The sequence below is a fragment of the Giraffa tippelskirchi genome, chromosome 12, assembly GCF_054371585.1.
Source record: "Giraffa tippelskirchi isolate mGirTip1 chromosome 12, T2T-mGirTip1v1.2.pri, whole genome shotgun sequence".
Taxonomy (NCBI): Eukaryota; Metazoa; Chordata; class Mammalia; order Artiodactyla; family Giraffidae; genus Giraffa; species Giraffa tippelskirchi.
Window position 1 is genome coordinate 78,529,708 of NC_137286.1, and position 15,059 is coordinate 78,544,766.

General features: G+C 42.7%; 1 long non-coding RNA gene across 1 annotated transcript; it reads left to right on the top strand.

The window, feature by feature from the left end:
- The first annotated feature begins 5,257 nt into the window (after positions 1-5,257).
- Positions 5,258-9,571, top strand: LOC145529424 (uncharacterized). The gene is made up of 2 exons (XR_014071209.1): positions 5,258-6,246; positions 6,737-9,571. It is a non-coding gene; the product is annotated as an uncharacterized LOC145529424 (long non-coding RNA).
- Positions 9,572-15,059: the final 5,488 nt, after the last annotated feature.

Genomic DNA, 15,059 nt, shown 5'->3' on the forward strand with positions numbered 1-15,059 from the left:
AAATGAGTGGCTAACACACATTAGAGTGGCACATTAATTTTCCTCTTCCTTCTTTTTCTTTGTAGGTTGACCAGAGTAAGAGTATTAGCAGTAAGCTTTGTTCTTGCCAACCTTTTATCTTTTTCATTAACTTAAAGCAGAATAGTACATGAAAAGAGCTGCCAAAAAAATGGACAAGACCACAGGAGAAATTCTGACCTGCCCCTGCCTGGATCTATTTCTGTAAAGGATGAGGAAACATCAGAACAACTGGTGAACATCGGTAGGGTACTGAGTATAAAGGTGCACTCCTCTGAGCTCACATTTTGCAGAAAGGCTTGAAGTGTAGTTGTTTGCAATGTTCTTGATGGGTCTTGTGCTTCGTTTCCATTGTTGAAAGATAGTTAAACTTTTGTGGTCATGGAATCTCCTGAGATGGTGGATTATTTTTTGGCCCCCAAAGGGTTTGCATCAAAGAAGGAGCAAATCTTCTGTCAGAAGGATTCAACACACTACATGTGGAACCTTGCAGCGTGTATGTAGGTGTATGTGTGTATGAGGAATGTTTCTACAGCTTCATCTGACACTTCTGAAGCATGGAAAGGAGACCTTAAATTGGTGATATCAGCTGGGGATAAGGCATATATACTCTTAAGATTTCAGGTCCTCCCGGTGACCTCTGGTAGCTTCATAATTGCATCAGATTCACTAGTGATCCAAACGTAAAAAGCTTCCCTTCCTTTCATTTTGGCAAGAAAAAATGTAGAGCTTTAAGGCATTGTCTCCCACCACCCACCCCATGAAGTGTATATAGTCTAACTTCACTTCTGTCTGTTTACATTTTTCCAAATGAGTAGCGCAACTACTCTCCATTCTGACATATTTTTACAGGATCATTTTCTTTGTGTAGGTTCTCATTTATTGTCTACTTGAATAGTTTTATTATTTCTGCTCCTTAGCTACTTGGTGGGTGAAAGGAATCATTTTTGGGTAGAATCTGAGCTCGGATGCTTAGTCTAATGTCCTCGGACTGAGATGGTAATTCATCACCTGTTTAAGCAGTTAAGCCCTCATCCTTCCCTGTTGGGAACTCTCCAGAAAAAGGGATTGTCCATTTAAAAGATCCCTGCTTTTGCATTTCCAGAGTTCAGCCTCAGGCAGAAAGAGATGGAGACATAGGAGAAAAGCAGAAATATCATAGAAGGCAATAGGGTTCCAGCCTTCAGAGAGAGAAGATACGTTTAATCCTTGCACTTCCTTGCCAACATCATATATTTCCTGGTGGTTCAGGTGGTAAAGAATCTGCCTGCAATGCAGGAGACCCGAGTTCAATCCCTGGGTTAGGAAGACCCCCTGGAGAAGGAAATTGTTACCCATTCCAGTATTCTTGCCTGGAGAATCCCATGGATAGAGGAGCCTGGTAGGCTACAGTTCATGGGGTTGCAAAGAGTCGGACATGACTGAGTGACTAACACTTTCACTTTTGCTTTATGTATACCTAAGGTCCATATAGTCAAGGCTACAGTTTTTCCAGGAGTCCTGTAAGGATGTGAACACTGGGCCATAAAGAAGGCTGAGTGTCAAAGAATTGATGCTTTTGAATTGTGGTGCTGGAGAATCCCTTGAGAAACTCATGAAAATCCCTTAGGCTTCAAGGAGATCAAGTCAGTCAGTCCTAAAAGGAATTCACCCTGAACATTCATTGGAAGGACTGATGCTGAAGCTAAAGCTCCAATACTTTGGCCACCTAATGTGAAGAGCCAATGACCCTGGTGTTGAGAAAGATTGAGGGAAGGAGAAGAAGGGAGTGACAGAGGATTGGATGGCTTCATAGGATCACTTATTCATTGCACATGAGTTTGAGCAAACTCTGGGAGATAGTGAAGAGCAGAGAAGAATGGTGCTGAAGTCCATGGGGTCACAAAGAGTCGGACACAGATTAGCAACTGATTAACAACAACAAATATACTTAATGCTACTATAGAAACTACTTGAAGCACTCTCATTATGCATTATGTTAGCTCTTATTCAGTCTTTATTCTTTCTACCCATTAAATCAGTCTCCTATAGAATTTTTCCCCCTTTTGCTTAATAACACTATGAAAATTATTGCCCTCTAGCTAAGTTGCAGTATGCACCCGATGTTTACTTCTCCAAGACAACACTCCCTAACACTCCTTTCCTCTGTGAGCATCCTTCATTCCAGAAAGAAAGTCACAGCACAGTAACCTTAAAGGCCACCAGAACATATTCCAGAACCACCTGATGCCAGCCCTAATAATCTCAACTCTCCAAAAGGAAAGAAGACTATAAGACTATATCAATTACCATCCTTAGCTACAGCCCTGTTTACCACTCTGAAACTCGAATGTCCCTTTCTATTTCCCAAGTGGGGGATCACAATCTGGAGGGCATTACCCTGCTGTGGCCCATTTTGCATGGTGGAGTAATAAAGCTACTCCTTTCTACTCCTCCAAAGTTCTGTCTCCATATTTCTATTTGGCACCCATGATCAGAGGCTGAGTTTTTTGACAATATTAACATGGCAAAGACTTATCAGCCTTTAACACTAAAACTGATAATGATCCTTATGAAGAAAGACTAACATACATATTTAATAAAAAAAAAATAGAGTTTGGAGAGGACAATCCATGATATAGATAGCATTCTCTAAAGAACAGAAAGCTAGAAGAGCGATTTTGCAGATCATTCTCTCTCATTGATTGTTAAGTAACCACAAAAACCTTCATTTGTTCCAGTCAATTCAGGAACTGTTTGACAACCATTCAAATCAAAATATTGTTGGACAAATAAAACAATACTGCCACTAGAAATACTACATTTCAGTATGGAAGAGAGAGAAGATACAATTTATTATTGAGTAATATCAACTGGGAAAAAAAGCACATGAGACTTGTGAGTTAAGTATTATTTGGGGCAAAATGAAGATTATAGCATGAGAGACAGCCTCTAATAGTTCTGAGAAATTCCTACAAAGAAGTAAGGACTGAAGGTCAGTATTACATATGAATTTAGTGAAAGGGGATAAGTGCAGTCAAGCACACATTTTGGCAGAAGGTTTCTGCTAATCCCGTGAAGGTTACTGCTAGTCAACAGGAGCAGATGTCTTCTCTAATGATATAAGAAGAGGTAAAAATCTGGGCTCATAAAAACTTCTCCTGAAAATATCTAATTATCTGAAGGCTAGGAAACAATGATCAAAACCATCCCCAAGTAAAAGAAAGGCAAAAAGGCAAAATGATTGTCTGACTAGGCTGTACAAATAGCTGAGAAAAGAAAAGTGAAAGGCAAAGAAGAAAAGGAAAGATATACCCTTGTGAATGCAGAGTTCCAAAGAACAGCAAGGAGAGGTAAGAAAGCCTTCTTAAGTGAATAATGCAAAGAAATAGAGGAGAACAATAGAATGGAAAAGACTAGAGATCTCTTCAAGAAAATTAGAGATACGAAGGGAACATTTCATGCAAAGATGGGCACTAAAAAGGACAGAAAATTGTGGATTTAACAGAAGCAGAATAGATTAAGAAGAGGCAGCAAGAATGCAAAGAACTACAGAAAAAATGTTTAATGACCCAGATAACCATGAAGGTGTGATCACTCACCTAGAGCCAGACATCCTGGAGTGTGAAGTCCAGTGGGCCTTAGAATTGTTACTTCAAACAAAGCTAGTGGAGGTGATAAAATTCCAGCTGAGCTATTTCAAATCCCAAAATATGATACTGTTAAAGTGCTGCACTCAATATGCCAGCAAATTTGGAAAACTCAGCAGTGGCCACAGGAGGAGAAAATCTGTTTTCATTCCAGTCCCAAAGAAGGGCAATGCCAAAGAATATACAAACTACCACACAATTGCAATCATTTCACATGCTAGCAAAGTAATGCTCAATATTCTTCAACTAGGCTTCAACAGTACATGAGCCAAGAACTTCCAGATGTACAAGCTGGATTTAGAAAAGGGAGAGGAACCAGAGATGAAATTGCCAACATCCACTGAATCATAGAAAAAAGAAGAGAATTCCAGAAAGAAAAAAAAAAAAAAAGCTTCATTGACTAAGCTAAAGCTTTTGACTGTGTGGATCAAAACAAATTGTGGAAAATTCTGAAAGAGATGGAAATACCAGATCATCCTATCTGAATCCTGAGAAACATGTATAAACCAGACATGGAACAACGAAATGCTTCAAAACTGAACAAGGAATATGTCAATGCTATATATGGTCACCTTGCTTATTTAACTCATTTGTAGAGTGCATAATGCAAAATGCCAGGCTTTATGAAGCACAAGCTAGAATTAAGATTGCTGGGAGAAATATCAATAACCTCAGATATGCAGATGACACCACCTTAATGTCAGAAATTGAGGAGAAACTAAAGATCCTCTTGATGAAGATGAAAGAGGAGAGTGGAAAAGCTGGCTTAAAACTCAACATTCAAAAAAGGAAGATCATGGCATCCGGTCCCATCACTTCATGGCAAATAGATGGGGAAACAATGGAAACAGAGATTTTATTTTCTTGGTCTTCAAAATCACTGCAGATGATGACTACAGTCATGAAATTAAAAGATATTTGCTTCTTGGAAGAAAAGCTATGACCAACCTAGATAGTGTATTAAAAAGCAGAGATATCACTTTACCTACAAATATCTGTATAGTCAAAGCTATGTGTTTTGGTTTTTTTTTCATTTTTTTTGTTCTTTGTTTTTTTGTTTGTTTGTTTTGTCTTTTTTTCCCCAGTAGTTATTTATGGAGTGATAGTCGGACAATAAAGAAGGCTGAGTGCCAAAGAACTGACTTTTTGAAACTGTGGTGTGGACCAACCCGGGTCCATAAGCCCTTTTCCCTCTTAGAACTAAGATCAAAAAAGACCTGGGAAGCTATACAGATGACCCAGGCAAATATATAGATACATTCCAACACATTACCTTGGCCTTTGACCTGACGTGGAAGGGCATCATGATCATATTTAGTCAAACTTTATCTGACCCTGAGCACACTAGGGTCTTATAGGAAGCCCGAAGGTATGCTCCGGGGCTTCATATGCCAAGCGATAAATACGCAGTAGGGGAAACTGCTGTCCCCTCCTCAGATCCTAATTGGGATTATAATGACCCTGAGCAAATCTGGGAAAAGGATCACTTTCTAATCTGTGTGAAGGCAGGACTGAAAGTAGCCCAGCAAAAAGTAATCAGCTATGCCCAGGTCTCAGCAATAACTCAGGAACACAACGAGAACCCCACTGCCTTTCTGGAAAGGCTAAAAGAGGCCCTCCAAAAGTTTACCAATCTGGACTAAGACTCTTACGAGGGACAGGTGATTTTAAAGGACAAGTTCCTGTCCCAGTGTGCATCAGATATCAGAATAAAGTTACAGCAGCTACAGAAGCAACACCCTGCTGCCTCTTTGGATGAGATGGTCCAGGCAGCCACCAATACCTTTTATAACAGAGAACAGGAAAGGGAGAAAAGGAAAGAGACAAGCCATGCCCAGATGCTGGCCGCCCTCCAGGAAGCTGTATGGCAAAACCTGAGGCCTTGAAGGACAAAGAAAGAAAGTGAAAGTGAAAGTTGCTCAGTCATGTCTGACTCTTTGTGACACCATAGACTCTACAGTCCTTGGAATTCTCCAGGCCAAAATACTGGGGTGGGTAGCCAGTTGTGTTCTCCAGGGGATCTTCTCAACCCAGGGATCAAACCCAGGTTTCCTGCATTGCAGGCAAATGTTTTATCAGCTGAGCCACAAGTGAGTGAGTGAAGTCATTCAGTCGTATCTGACTCTTTGTGACCCCATGGACTGTAGCCTACCAGGCTTCTCCATCCTTAGGGTTTTCCAGGCAAGAATACTGGAGTGGGTTGCCATTTCCTTCTCCAGGGGGTCTTCCCAACCCAGGGATTGAACCCAGCTCTCCTGCATTGTAGGCAGACACTTTACCCTCTGAGCCACCAGCGAAGCTCACAAGGGAAGCCCCTTGAAGGACAAGGCACCAGGCAAATGCCTAATCTGTAGACAGGTGGGGCATTGGGCCAAAGAGTGTCCAAACCATGACAAGTCTCCTAAAATGACTTGCTACAAATGCCATCAGTTGGGACACTGGGCAGCAGTCTGCCCTCTGAATCGAAGAGCCTCAAGGTCAAGAGCCAACCCTTCCCTCACGATGGTTCAACAGGACTGAAGAGGCCCACTCCAGCCAGCCCACGTGTCACAGATAACCATCACGGGACTGGAGCCAAGGTTGCAACTGGATGAAGCAGGTAGGCCTGAGAATTTCTTGGTTGACACAGGGGCTACCTACTCTGTCCTGACCTCCTACTCTGGAGCCTTCTCCTCCCAAACTTGTACGATTTTGGGTGTTACAGGAAAAAATAATTACAAAAGATTCCCCTGAGCACTTCTTTGTTGCTGAGATGGACACATACTTTCCCACCAGTTTCTGGTGGTCCCTGAGTTTCCTACTCTTATTGGGAAGAGATCTTTCCCTGCTTTTGAAGTATTGCAGCTATTGAAGTTCTAATAGAAGGTGCTTTAAAACTCTTTCTTGGGGGCAAACTATTTTTACCAGCCACCAAGTGAAACAACCCCTAAATGGGGGAGGCCATTTATGGATGTCTCATCAAAGAATCCTCATATATCAAGTAGTGCTGATGGAAAATCCAGGCCTCACTATATCCCCTTGTGAGATTCTCAATCCAGCCACCCTCCTGCCTACCCCTGAGGGCCCTCTCTCATTTCACTCTTGCCTAGAAGCCATGGAACACTGGACAAAACCCCAAGAGGGATTGTTGGAAGATCCTCTGACCAATCCTGAGGAAATCTGGTACACTGATGGAAGCAGCTTTGTCTTGGATGCAAAAAGAAGAGCTAGATATGCAGTAGTCTCCAATTTTGAGACCATAGAGGCAAATCTTTGCCCCCAGGTACTTCAGCCTAATCAGCTGATCTCATAGCCCTGACTCAAGCTTTAGAGCTGGGAAAATGAAAGAGTAGCCATTTACACGGACTCCAAGTATGCCTTTCTGGTGCTACATGCACATGCTGCTATTTGGAAGAAAGGGGCCACTTGACTGCCCGAGGATCCCCAATCAAATATGGTTATCAAATCCTTAGAATCTTGGAGGCAGTCCTTCTGCCCTCTGAGGTTTCAGTCTCCCACTGTAAAGGACACCAACAAGGAGCTCGGAAGTGGCATAAAGGGATCAAGCAGCTGATCAGGCAGCTAAGAGACCAGCAGTACAGAACAGTGGCCTAATAGGGGTTGCCACCTTATGTCCGCAGACTAATTTGTCAGAAACTCCTTCATAGAATGAAGGTGAGACTCTTAAATCTAAGAGCGAGGGCTTTCAAGAAAATCATATGGGGTGGTTCCAAAAGGAGGGGCTCCTTTTTCTGCCTGGGAAGCTCCAATAGAAGTTGGTTAACCCCTTGCATGCCACCATTCATTTATGAGAAAAGGCCCTCTGAAGATTTCTAGAAGGGTCCTTCAGGGGAACAGGTCTCCAAACGACTATAACACAAGTGATCTCCCCTTGTCCCACTTGCCAATTAAACAACCCCCAAGGAGCTCGAAGACCCCAGCTGACCCAGCCTGCCCAATGACGTGGGATCTACCCGGGAGAGGACTGGAAGATGGACTTCACCCAGATGCCAGTTTCTCAAGTGTGTAAATACCTATTAGTCATCATAGATACATTCACAGGATGGATTGAAGGCTTTCCCACCCGGACTGAGAAGGTTAAGGAGGTGGTAAAAAAACTTCTCCATGAAATCATTCTGAGATTTTGTCTGCCCAGGTCATTACAAAGTGACAATGGGACATCATTTACTTCTAAGTTCACCCAAGGTATCTCTAAAGCATTGGGCATTACTTATTATCTCCATTGTTCCAGGAGCCCTCAGTTTTCAGGAAAAGTAGAAAGGGCTAACAAATTCTTAAAATCAGTAATAAAAAGATAACCCAGGAGACCTCCCTGGGATGGAATTAGGGTTTACCAATAACTCTCCTCCACACCCATATTGCCTTTAAGGAACAAGTTGGTCTTAGTCCTTATGAGATGCTATAAGGGAGACTTTTGTTTATGTCAATGACTTCTTCCTAGATCCAGAGGCTCAGACCCTCCAGTCTTATACCATGGCCATTGGGCAATTCCAACAGGATATACGCTTATGGGGTGTCAACCAGGACCCAAAAAATTCTAAAGAGACTCCACTATATGCTCCAGGCACTCGAGTCCTAATTAAAGTCTGGAAAGATGGGTCCCCAAAGGCTCAACTCCAGCCCACATGGAAGGGCCTCTACCCTGTAATGCTTTCTATCTCCACAGCAGTCAAGGTACCAGGACATGACTCCTGGATTCACTACTCACGAGTCAAGCCATGAAAGAAAACAGAAGAGGACACTCGATACACCTGTGAGCCCCTGGGAGATCTCAGACACCTATTCAGGACTACAAATGAGTGCCATCCTAATGAACACCCCCAAAATTAAGTTTCTGTGATAAGATTTCTCAGGACAGCTCCTAAGAGCTAACACAGCTTGGCAGGGGTTGTGCTCCAAAACAGACAGGAGATAGATCTCCTGATCCCTGAACAAGGAGGGACTTGAGCCATCCTAGCGATGGGAAATTTGGAGTTGGCTAATGCCCCCACTAGTCCTTGTTATGCCATATTGATGCTGCTTATGATTGCTCCATGTATTATCAATTGTCTAACCCATTTTGTCTCTGCCCAGGTCAACAAGTACAACATTCAGTGCCAGTTCAATAAGGATACATAAAACTACAGCCGACCACAGAAAATATCACTCACTCTTAGATGGACACCGCTATAAGGGCTCTGAGGCCTGAGACTAGCAAGAGGGGAGGCCCAATGACCCTCGCCATCCCAGTTCAGCAGGAAGTAGCCAGAGAGACCTTGATGCCCCTATTCCCAAAGAATTGGGCCTCCCATCTGTTGAGGGGTGTGTGTGAGGTAGTTAGAATAGGAAAAAGGAGTCCAGAATGGTGGTGGCTAAAAGACAAGGAAGGGAAAAGCCTGCAGAAATAGAACAAAAGAAGGCCCAAGGATCGGAGTGAGGACCTCAGGTGAAACAAACAGCACTCCTGGCTAGCCCAATTTACATAGGGCAGGCCTAGGGGGAGGAGAAAGCATATGCAAAGAGGAGCCAAAGGGCCGGGGCTCTCTCTCTCTGCTCTTTGCGTCTTTTGGGTTTGCATGCCCTCACACCTCGAGGATGCATTTTCCTTTATTTTATAAATAAAACTGATCTGTAACATGGAGCTGTAAAGCTGGTCCATCCAAGAGCTGAAACAGTGGTCTGTCTGAGACCTGTAACATTGGTCCATCTGAGGGCTGTAACGCTGATCCATCGCTTCAAATTTTGGTTGTGATAAGACAGAACCAAGGAAATTACACACTCCCCTGACAAAGTCATGAGTCAAGCAAGAATATACAGATCAATACTTGCAAATGTATAAAACTGCTGCAATCCCAACCTGTTTGGTGTTCTTCACTCAATCTCAGTGTCTACGCTGAGAGCTTTGTATCTCTATCCTCTACAATAAACTTTGTCTGTGTGCACGTTCCCAAGTGTGTGGAATTCATTCTGTGACTCTGCAACTAGAACTCAGTTTCCCATATCAATATGTTGGTCACCTCATGCAAAGAGCCTACCCTGAGGCTGGGAAAGGCCCTGATGCTGGGAAAGATTGAAAGCAGGAAGAGAAGGGGACGACAGATGTTTGGATGGCATCACCGACTCACTGGACATGAGTTTGAGCAAGCTCCGAAGATGAATAGTGAAAGACACAGAAGGCTGGCGTGCTGCATTCCATGGGGTAGGAACGAGTGGGACGCAACTGAGGAACTGAACAACAACAACATCTGAAGGCTTGCCTGTTCTGCCAGCTTTTCCCAGAGCACAGAGTGCCTCCTTCCTGATCTCTACCCTGAACTCCTTTTGCAGTTGAAGGTACCTAGTGACCTAATCCTTGTAGTGACAGTTTTCATTTGGCAGTAAACAAAGATTATACACATGTAAGGTAGCATAGGAAAGAGGAATTACCCAAGGCCCAAGGTAAGAGAAACCCAAGTAAGACAGTAAGTGTTGGGAGAGGGCATCAGAGGGCAGACACACTAAAACTAAAACTACAGAAAACTAGCTAATCTGATCACACGGACCACAGCCTTGTCTATCTCAATGAAACTAAGCCATGCCGTGTGGGGCCACCCAAGACGGATGGGTCATGGTGGAGAGGTCTGACAGATTGTGGTCCACTGGAGAAGGGCATGGCAAACCACTTCAGTATTCTTGCCTTGAGAACCCCATGAACAGTATGAAAAGGCAAAAGGATAGGACACTGAAAGATGAACTCCCCAGGTCAGTAGGTGCCCAATATGCTAATGGAGATCAGTGGAGAAATAACTCCAGAAAGAATGATGGGATGGAGCCAAAGCAAAAACGATACCCAACTGTGGATGTGATTGGTGATAGACGCAAAGTCCGATGCTGTAAAGAGCAATATTGCATAGGAACCTGGAATGTTAGGTCCATGAATCAAGGCAAACTGGAAGTGGTCAAACAGGAGATGGCAAGATTGAACGTTGACTTTCTAGGAATCAGCGAACTAAGATGGACTGGAATGGGTGAATTTAACTCAGATGACCATTATATCTACTACTGTGGGCAAGAATCCCTTAGAAGAAATGGAGTAGCCATCATGGTCAACAGGAGAGTCCGAAATGCAGTACTTGGATGCAATCTCAAAAACGACAGAATGATCTCTGTTCGCTTCCAAGGCAAACCGTTCAATATCACGGTAATCCAAGTCTATGCCCCGACCAGTAACGCCGAAGAAGCTGAAGTTGAACGATTCTATGAAGACCTACAAGACCTTCTAGAACTAACACCCAAAAAAGATGTCCCTTTCATTATAGGGGACTGGAATGCAAAAGTAGGAAGTCAAGAAACACCTGACGTAACAGGCAGGTTTGGCCTTGGAGTACAGAATGAAGCAGGGCAAAGGCTAATAGAGTTTTGCCACGAGAACGCACTGGTAATAGCAAACACCCTCTTCCAACAACACAAGAGAACACTCTACACGTGGACATCACCAGATGGTCAACACCGAAATCAGATTGATTATATTCTTTGCAGCCAAAGATGGAGAAGCTCTATACAGTCAGCAAAAACAAGACCGGGAGCAGACTGTGGCTCAGATCATGAACTGCTTACTGCCAAATTCAGACTTTAATTGAAGAAAGTAGGGAAAACCACTAGACCATTCAGGTATGACCTAGATCAAATCCTTATGAGTATACAGTGGAAGTGAAAAATAGATTTAAGGGACTAGAACTGATAGACAGAATGCCTGATGAACTATGGACAGAGGTTCGTGACATTGTACAGAAGACAGGGATCAAGAAAATCCCCATGGAAAAGAAATGCAAAAAAGCAAAATGGCTGTCTGAGGAGGCCTTACAGATATCTGGGAAGAGAAGAGAAGCGAAAAGCAAAGGAGAAAAGGAAAGATATTCTCATCTGAATGCAGAGTTCCAAAGAATAGCAAGGAGAGATAAGAAAGCCTTCCTCAGTGATCAGTGCAAAGAAATAGAGGAAAACAACAGATTGGGAAAGACTAGAGACCTCTTCAAGAAAATTAGAGATACCAAGGGAACATTTCACACAAAGATAGGCTCGATAAAGGACAGAAATGGTATGGACCTAACAGAAGCAGAAGATATTAAGAAGAGGTGACAAGAATACACAGAAGAACTGTACAAAAATGATCTTCATGACCCAGATAATCACGATGGTGTGATCACTCACCTAGAGCCAGACATCTTGGAATGTGAAGTCAAGTGGGTCTTAGAAAGCATCACTACGAAAAAAGCTAGTGGAGGTGATGGAATTCCAGTTGAGCTATTTCAAATCCTCAAAGGTGATGCTGTGAAAGTGCTGCACTCGATATGCCAGCAAATTTGGAAAACTCAGCAGTGGCCACAGGACTGGAAGAGGTCAGTCTTCGTTCCAATCCCAAAGAAAGGCAATGCCAAAGAATGCTCAAACTACCGCACAATTGCACTCATCTCACATGCTAGTAAAGTAATGCTCAAAATTCTCCAAGCCAGGCTTCAGCAATATGTGAACCGTGAACTTCCAGATGTTCAAGCTGGTTTTAGAAAAGGCAGAGGAAGCAGAGATCAAATTGCCAATATCCGCTGGATCATCGAAAAAGCAAGAGAGTTCCAGAAAAACATCTATTTCTGCTTTATTGACTATGCCAAAGCCTTTGACTGTGTGGATCACAATAAACTGTGGAAAATTCTGAAAGAGATGGGAATACCAGACCATCTGACCTGTCTCTTGAGAAACCTGTATGCAGGTCAGGAAGCAACAGTCAGAACTGGACATGGAACAACAGACTGGTTCCAAATAGGAAAAGGAGTACGTCAAGGCTGTATATTGTCACCCTGCTTATTTAACTTCTATGCAGAGTACATCATGAGAAACGCTGAGCTGGAAGAAACACTAGCTGGAATCAAGATTGCCGGGAGAAATATCAATAACCTCAGATATGCGGATGACACCTCCCTTATGGCAGAAAGTGAAGAAGAACTAAAGAGCCTCTTGATGAAGGTGAAGGAGGAGAGTGAAAAAGTTGGCTTAAAGCTCAATGTTCAGAAAACTAAGATCATGGCATCTGGTCCCATCACTCCATGGGAAATAGATGGGGAAACAGTGGAAACAGTGTCAGACTTTACTTTTTTGGGCTCCAGAATCACTGCTGATGGTGACTGCACCCATGAAATTAAAAGACGCTTACTACTTGGAAGGAAGGTTATGGCCAACCTAGATAGCATGTTTAAAAGCCGAGACATTACTTTGCCAACAAAAGTCCGTCTAGTCAAGGCTATGGTTTTTCCAGTGGTCCTGTATGGATGTGAGAGTTGGACGGTGAAGAAAGCTGAGCGCCGCAGAATTGATGCTTTTGAACTGTGGTGTTGGAGAAGACTCTTGAGAGTTTCTTGGACTGCAAGGAGATCCAATCAATCCATCCTAAAAGAGATCAATCCTGGGTGTTCATTGGAAGGTCTGATGTTGAAGCTGAAGCTCCAATACTTTGGCCACCTCATGCGAAGGGTTGACTCATTGGAAAAGACCCTAATGCTGGGTAGGATTGAGGGCGGGAGGAGAAGGGGACCACAGAGGATGAGATGGTTGGATGGCATCACCGACTCGATGAACATGGGTTTGGGTAAACTCCGGGAGTTGGTGATGGACAGAGAGGCCTGGCGTGCTGCAATTCATGGGGTCGCAGAGAGTCGGACACGACTGAGCGACTGAACTGAACTGAACTGAAGGTAGCATAGCAGTGACCTCAAAATCAGGACAAAAGTCTCATACACTTTATGTACCAAAGTGGAAGATATGCTGCAATAAACAAGTCGCTAGTTATTAGCAGAGAATTGGGGGCAAAAGCCAGGTGGCAGGAAATCAGGCATCTTGTAAAGAGCAAGCGTCCATAGGAAGACAAAGAAAAGCAGGGATCTTCGGACTGACAGGAAATCACACATTTTGTGTGATAAGAGACTAAGTGGCAGACAAAGAAAGGTGTAGAAATTCAGGAATCTCTTGCATCCAAATGTAATATTTTGCTTACTTTGCTTTCATTACAATAAGCTTAACCTTACAGATAAGAAGTATACATCATGAACGTGATGCCGTGACACTTTAGATTCAAGCCAAATAAGGACAAAAATCCTTCCTCTCCTTCGGAAAATGCAGTTGAAATGGAAATCAGGGAATATGACCCCCAAACTCCCTTTACCCCAGTTAATACTCCATCCCTTGGTTTTGTACGCCCCTCATAACTGGCTTGCCAAAGAGACCCAGGGTGACTGCTCTTCACCTGTTTGCTCACTCTCCCTCTGAGAGCATATCCTTCCTTAAATAAAATTTCACTTTATTTTCTTAACCTCTCTGCTTGGTTTCTGAATTCTTCTGTGATGAAGAACCTAAAATTCACTGGGAGCAGGTATAAGATTAATTTATCTAATTTCCTCTGGAGACTAAGGCTACTCCATGTAAAAGTCTCCAGTACATCTCAGAAGAAAGAGCCTTGAGTTAACTCTGGAGGTGTGTGTTTACATATGTAAAGGTTATTTGGACTATGACTTTGAAGATTTTTCTACATTATAAAAATTTGACACAAGGCTTAATCCCTGGAGATTTATCTGTTTTCCAAAAGTTAGAGTAAGGATCCAGATTTACCATGTATCCAAGGGAACAGTGTAAGGAAAAAGAAAGATGTAAAATGGTCTCTTTGCTCTTTCTAAATGGAAATTAAAAAAAAGTTGTATTTATGCTTACAGGCTCTATGAAAAATAAATTATATGAATATAAAATAACATGATAGGATTTATTATTTCTGGCAAAAGAGAGTAGATAAAATTTTCCCTCATCCTTCTAATAAATCGAGTTGAGAAATCCAGACAATATACAGCAGCATAGAGGTCACTCAAACATGGAGGTAAGAATGAAGAAAGTTAGCTTTTTTCAGAGACTCCTAGATTCTTATATGGACCTTAAACTAAATGAAAGACTAAGTATCACCATTTTTTTTTTAAAGAACATACCCTGACATAAACCACATCACACTCTTTCTATAGGCAGATGATAGCTAACACAAAATTAAGTTGTTTTTTTTTTTTAACCCAAATTGTACTTATGATAGCAAGCAGGTCTCTGTGGGGCTCCTGGGCAAAAATATTTCTGTTTCCTTTTTTTTTTTTGGTTACAGGAAATGGCCTTCATTCAGGCTCCATGACCTTTGGGCAGATTCAAGCAGTCATTAATTAGCGAGGGAAAGGGACCTGAGGCAAGCAAGAAATAGTCAAGAGAAATGATAGTGCAACCTTGGGGCAAAGTCCTCTTTCTCCATCAAGAGATACACACAACAATACCTTTGAGCTATTTTGCAGATACTGAAATAGCCTCCAGGGAGGAGAAGTTAAGGATTAAAAATGGCATGCTGCACACAAGCACATAGATGGCAGACCAGTTAGAAAC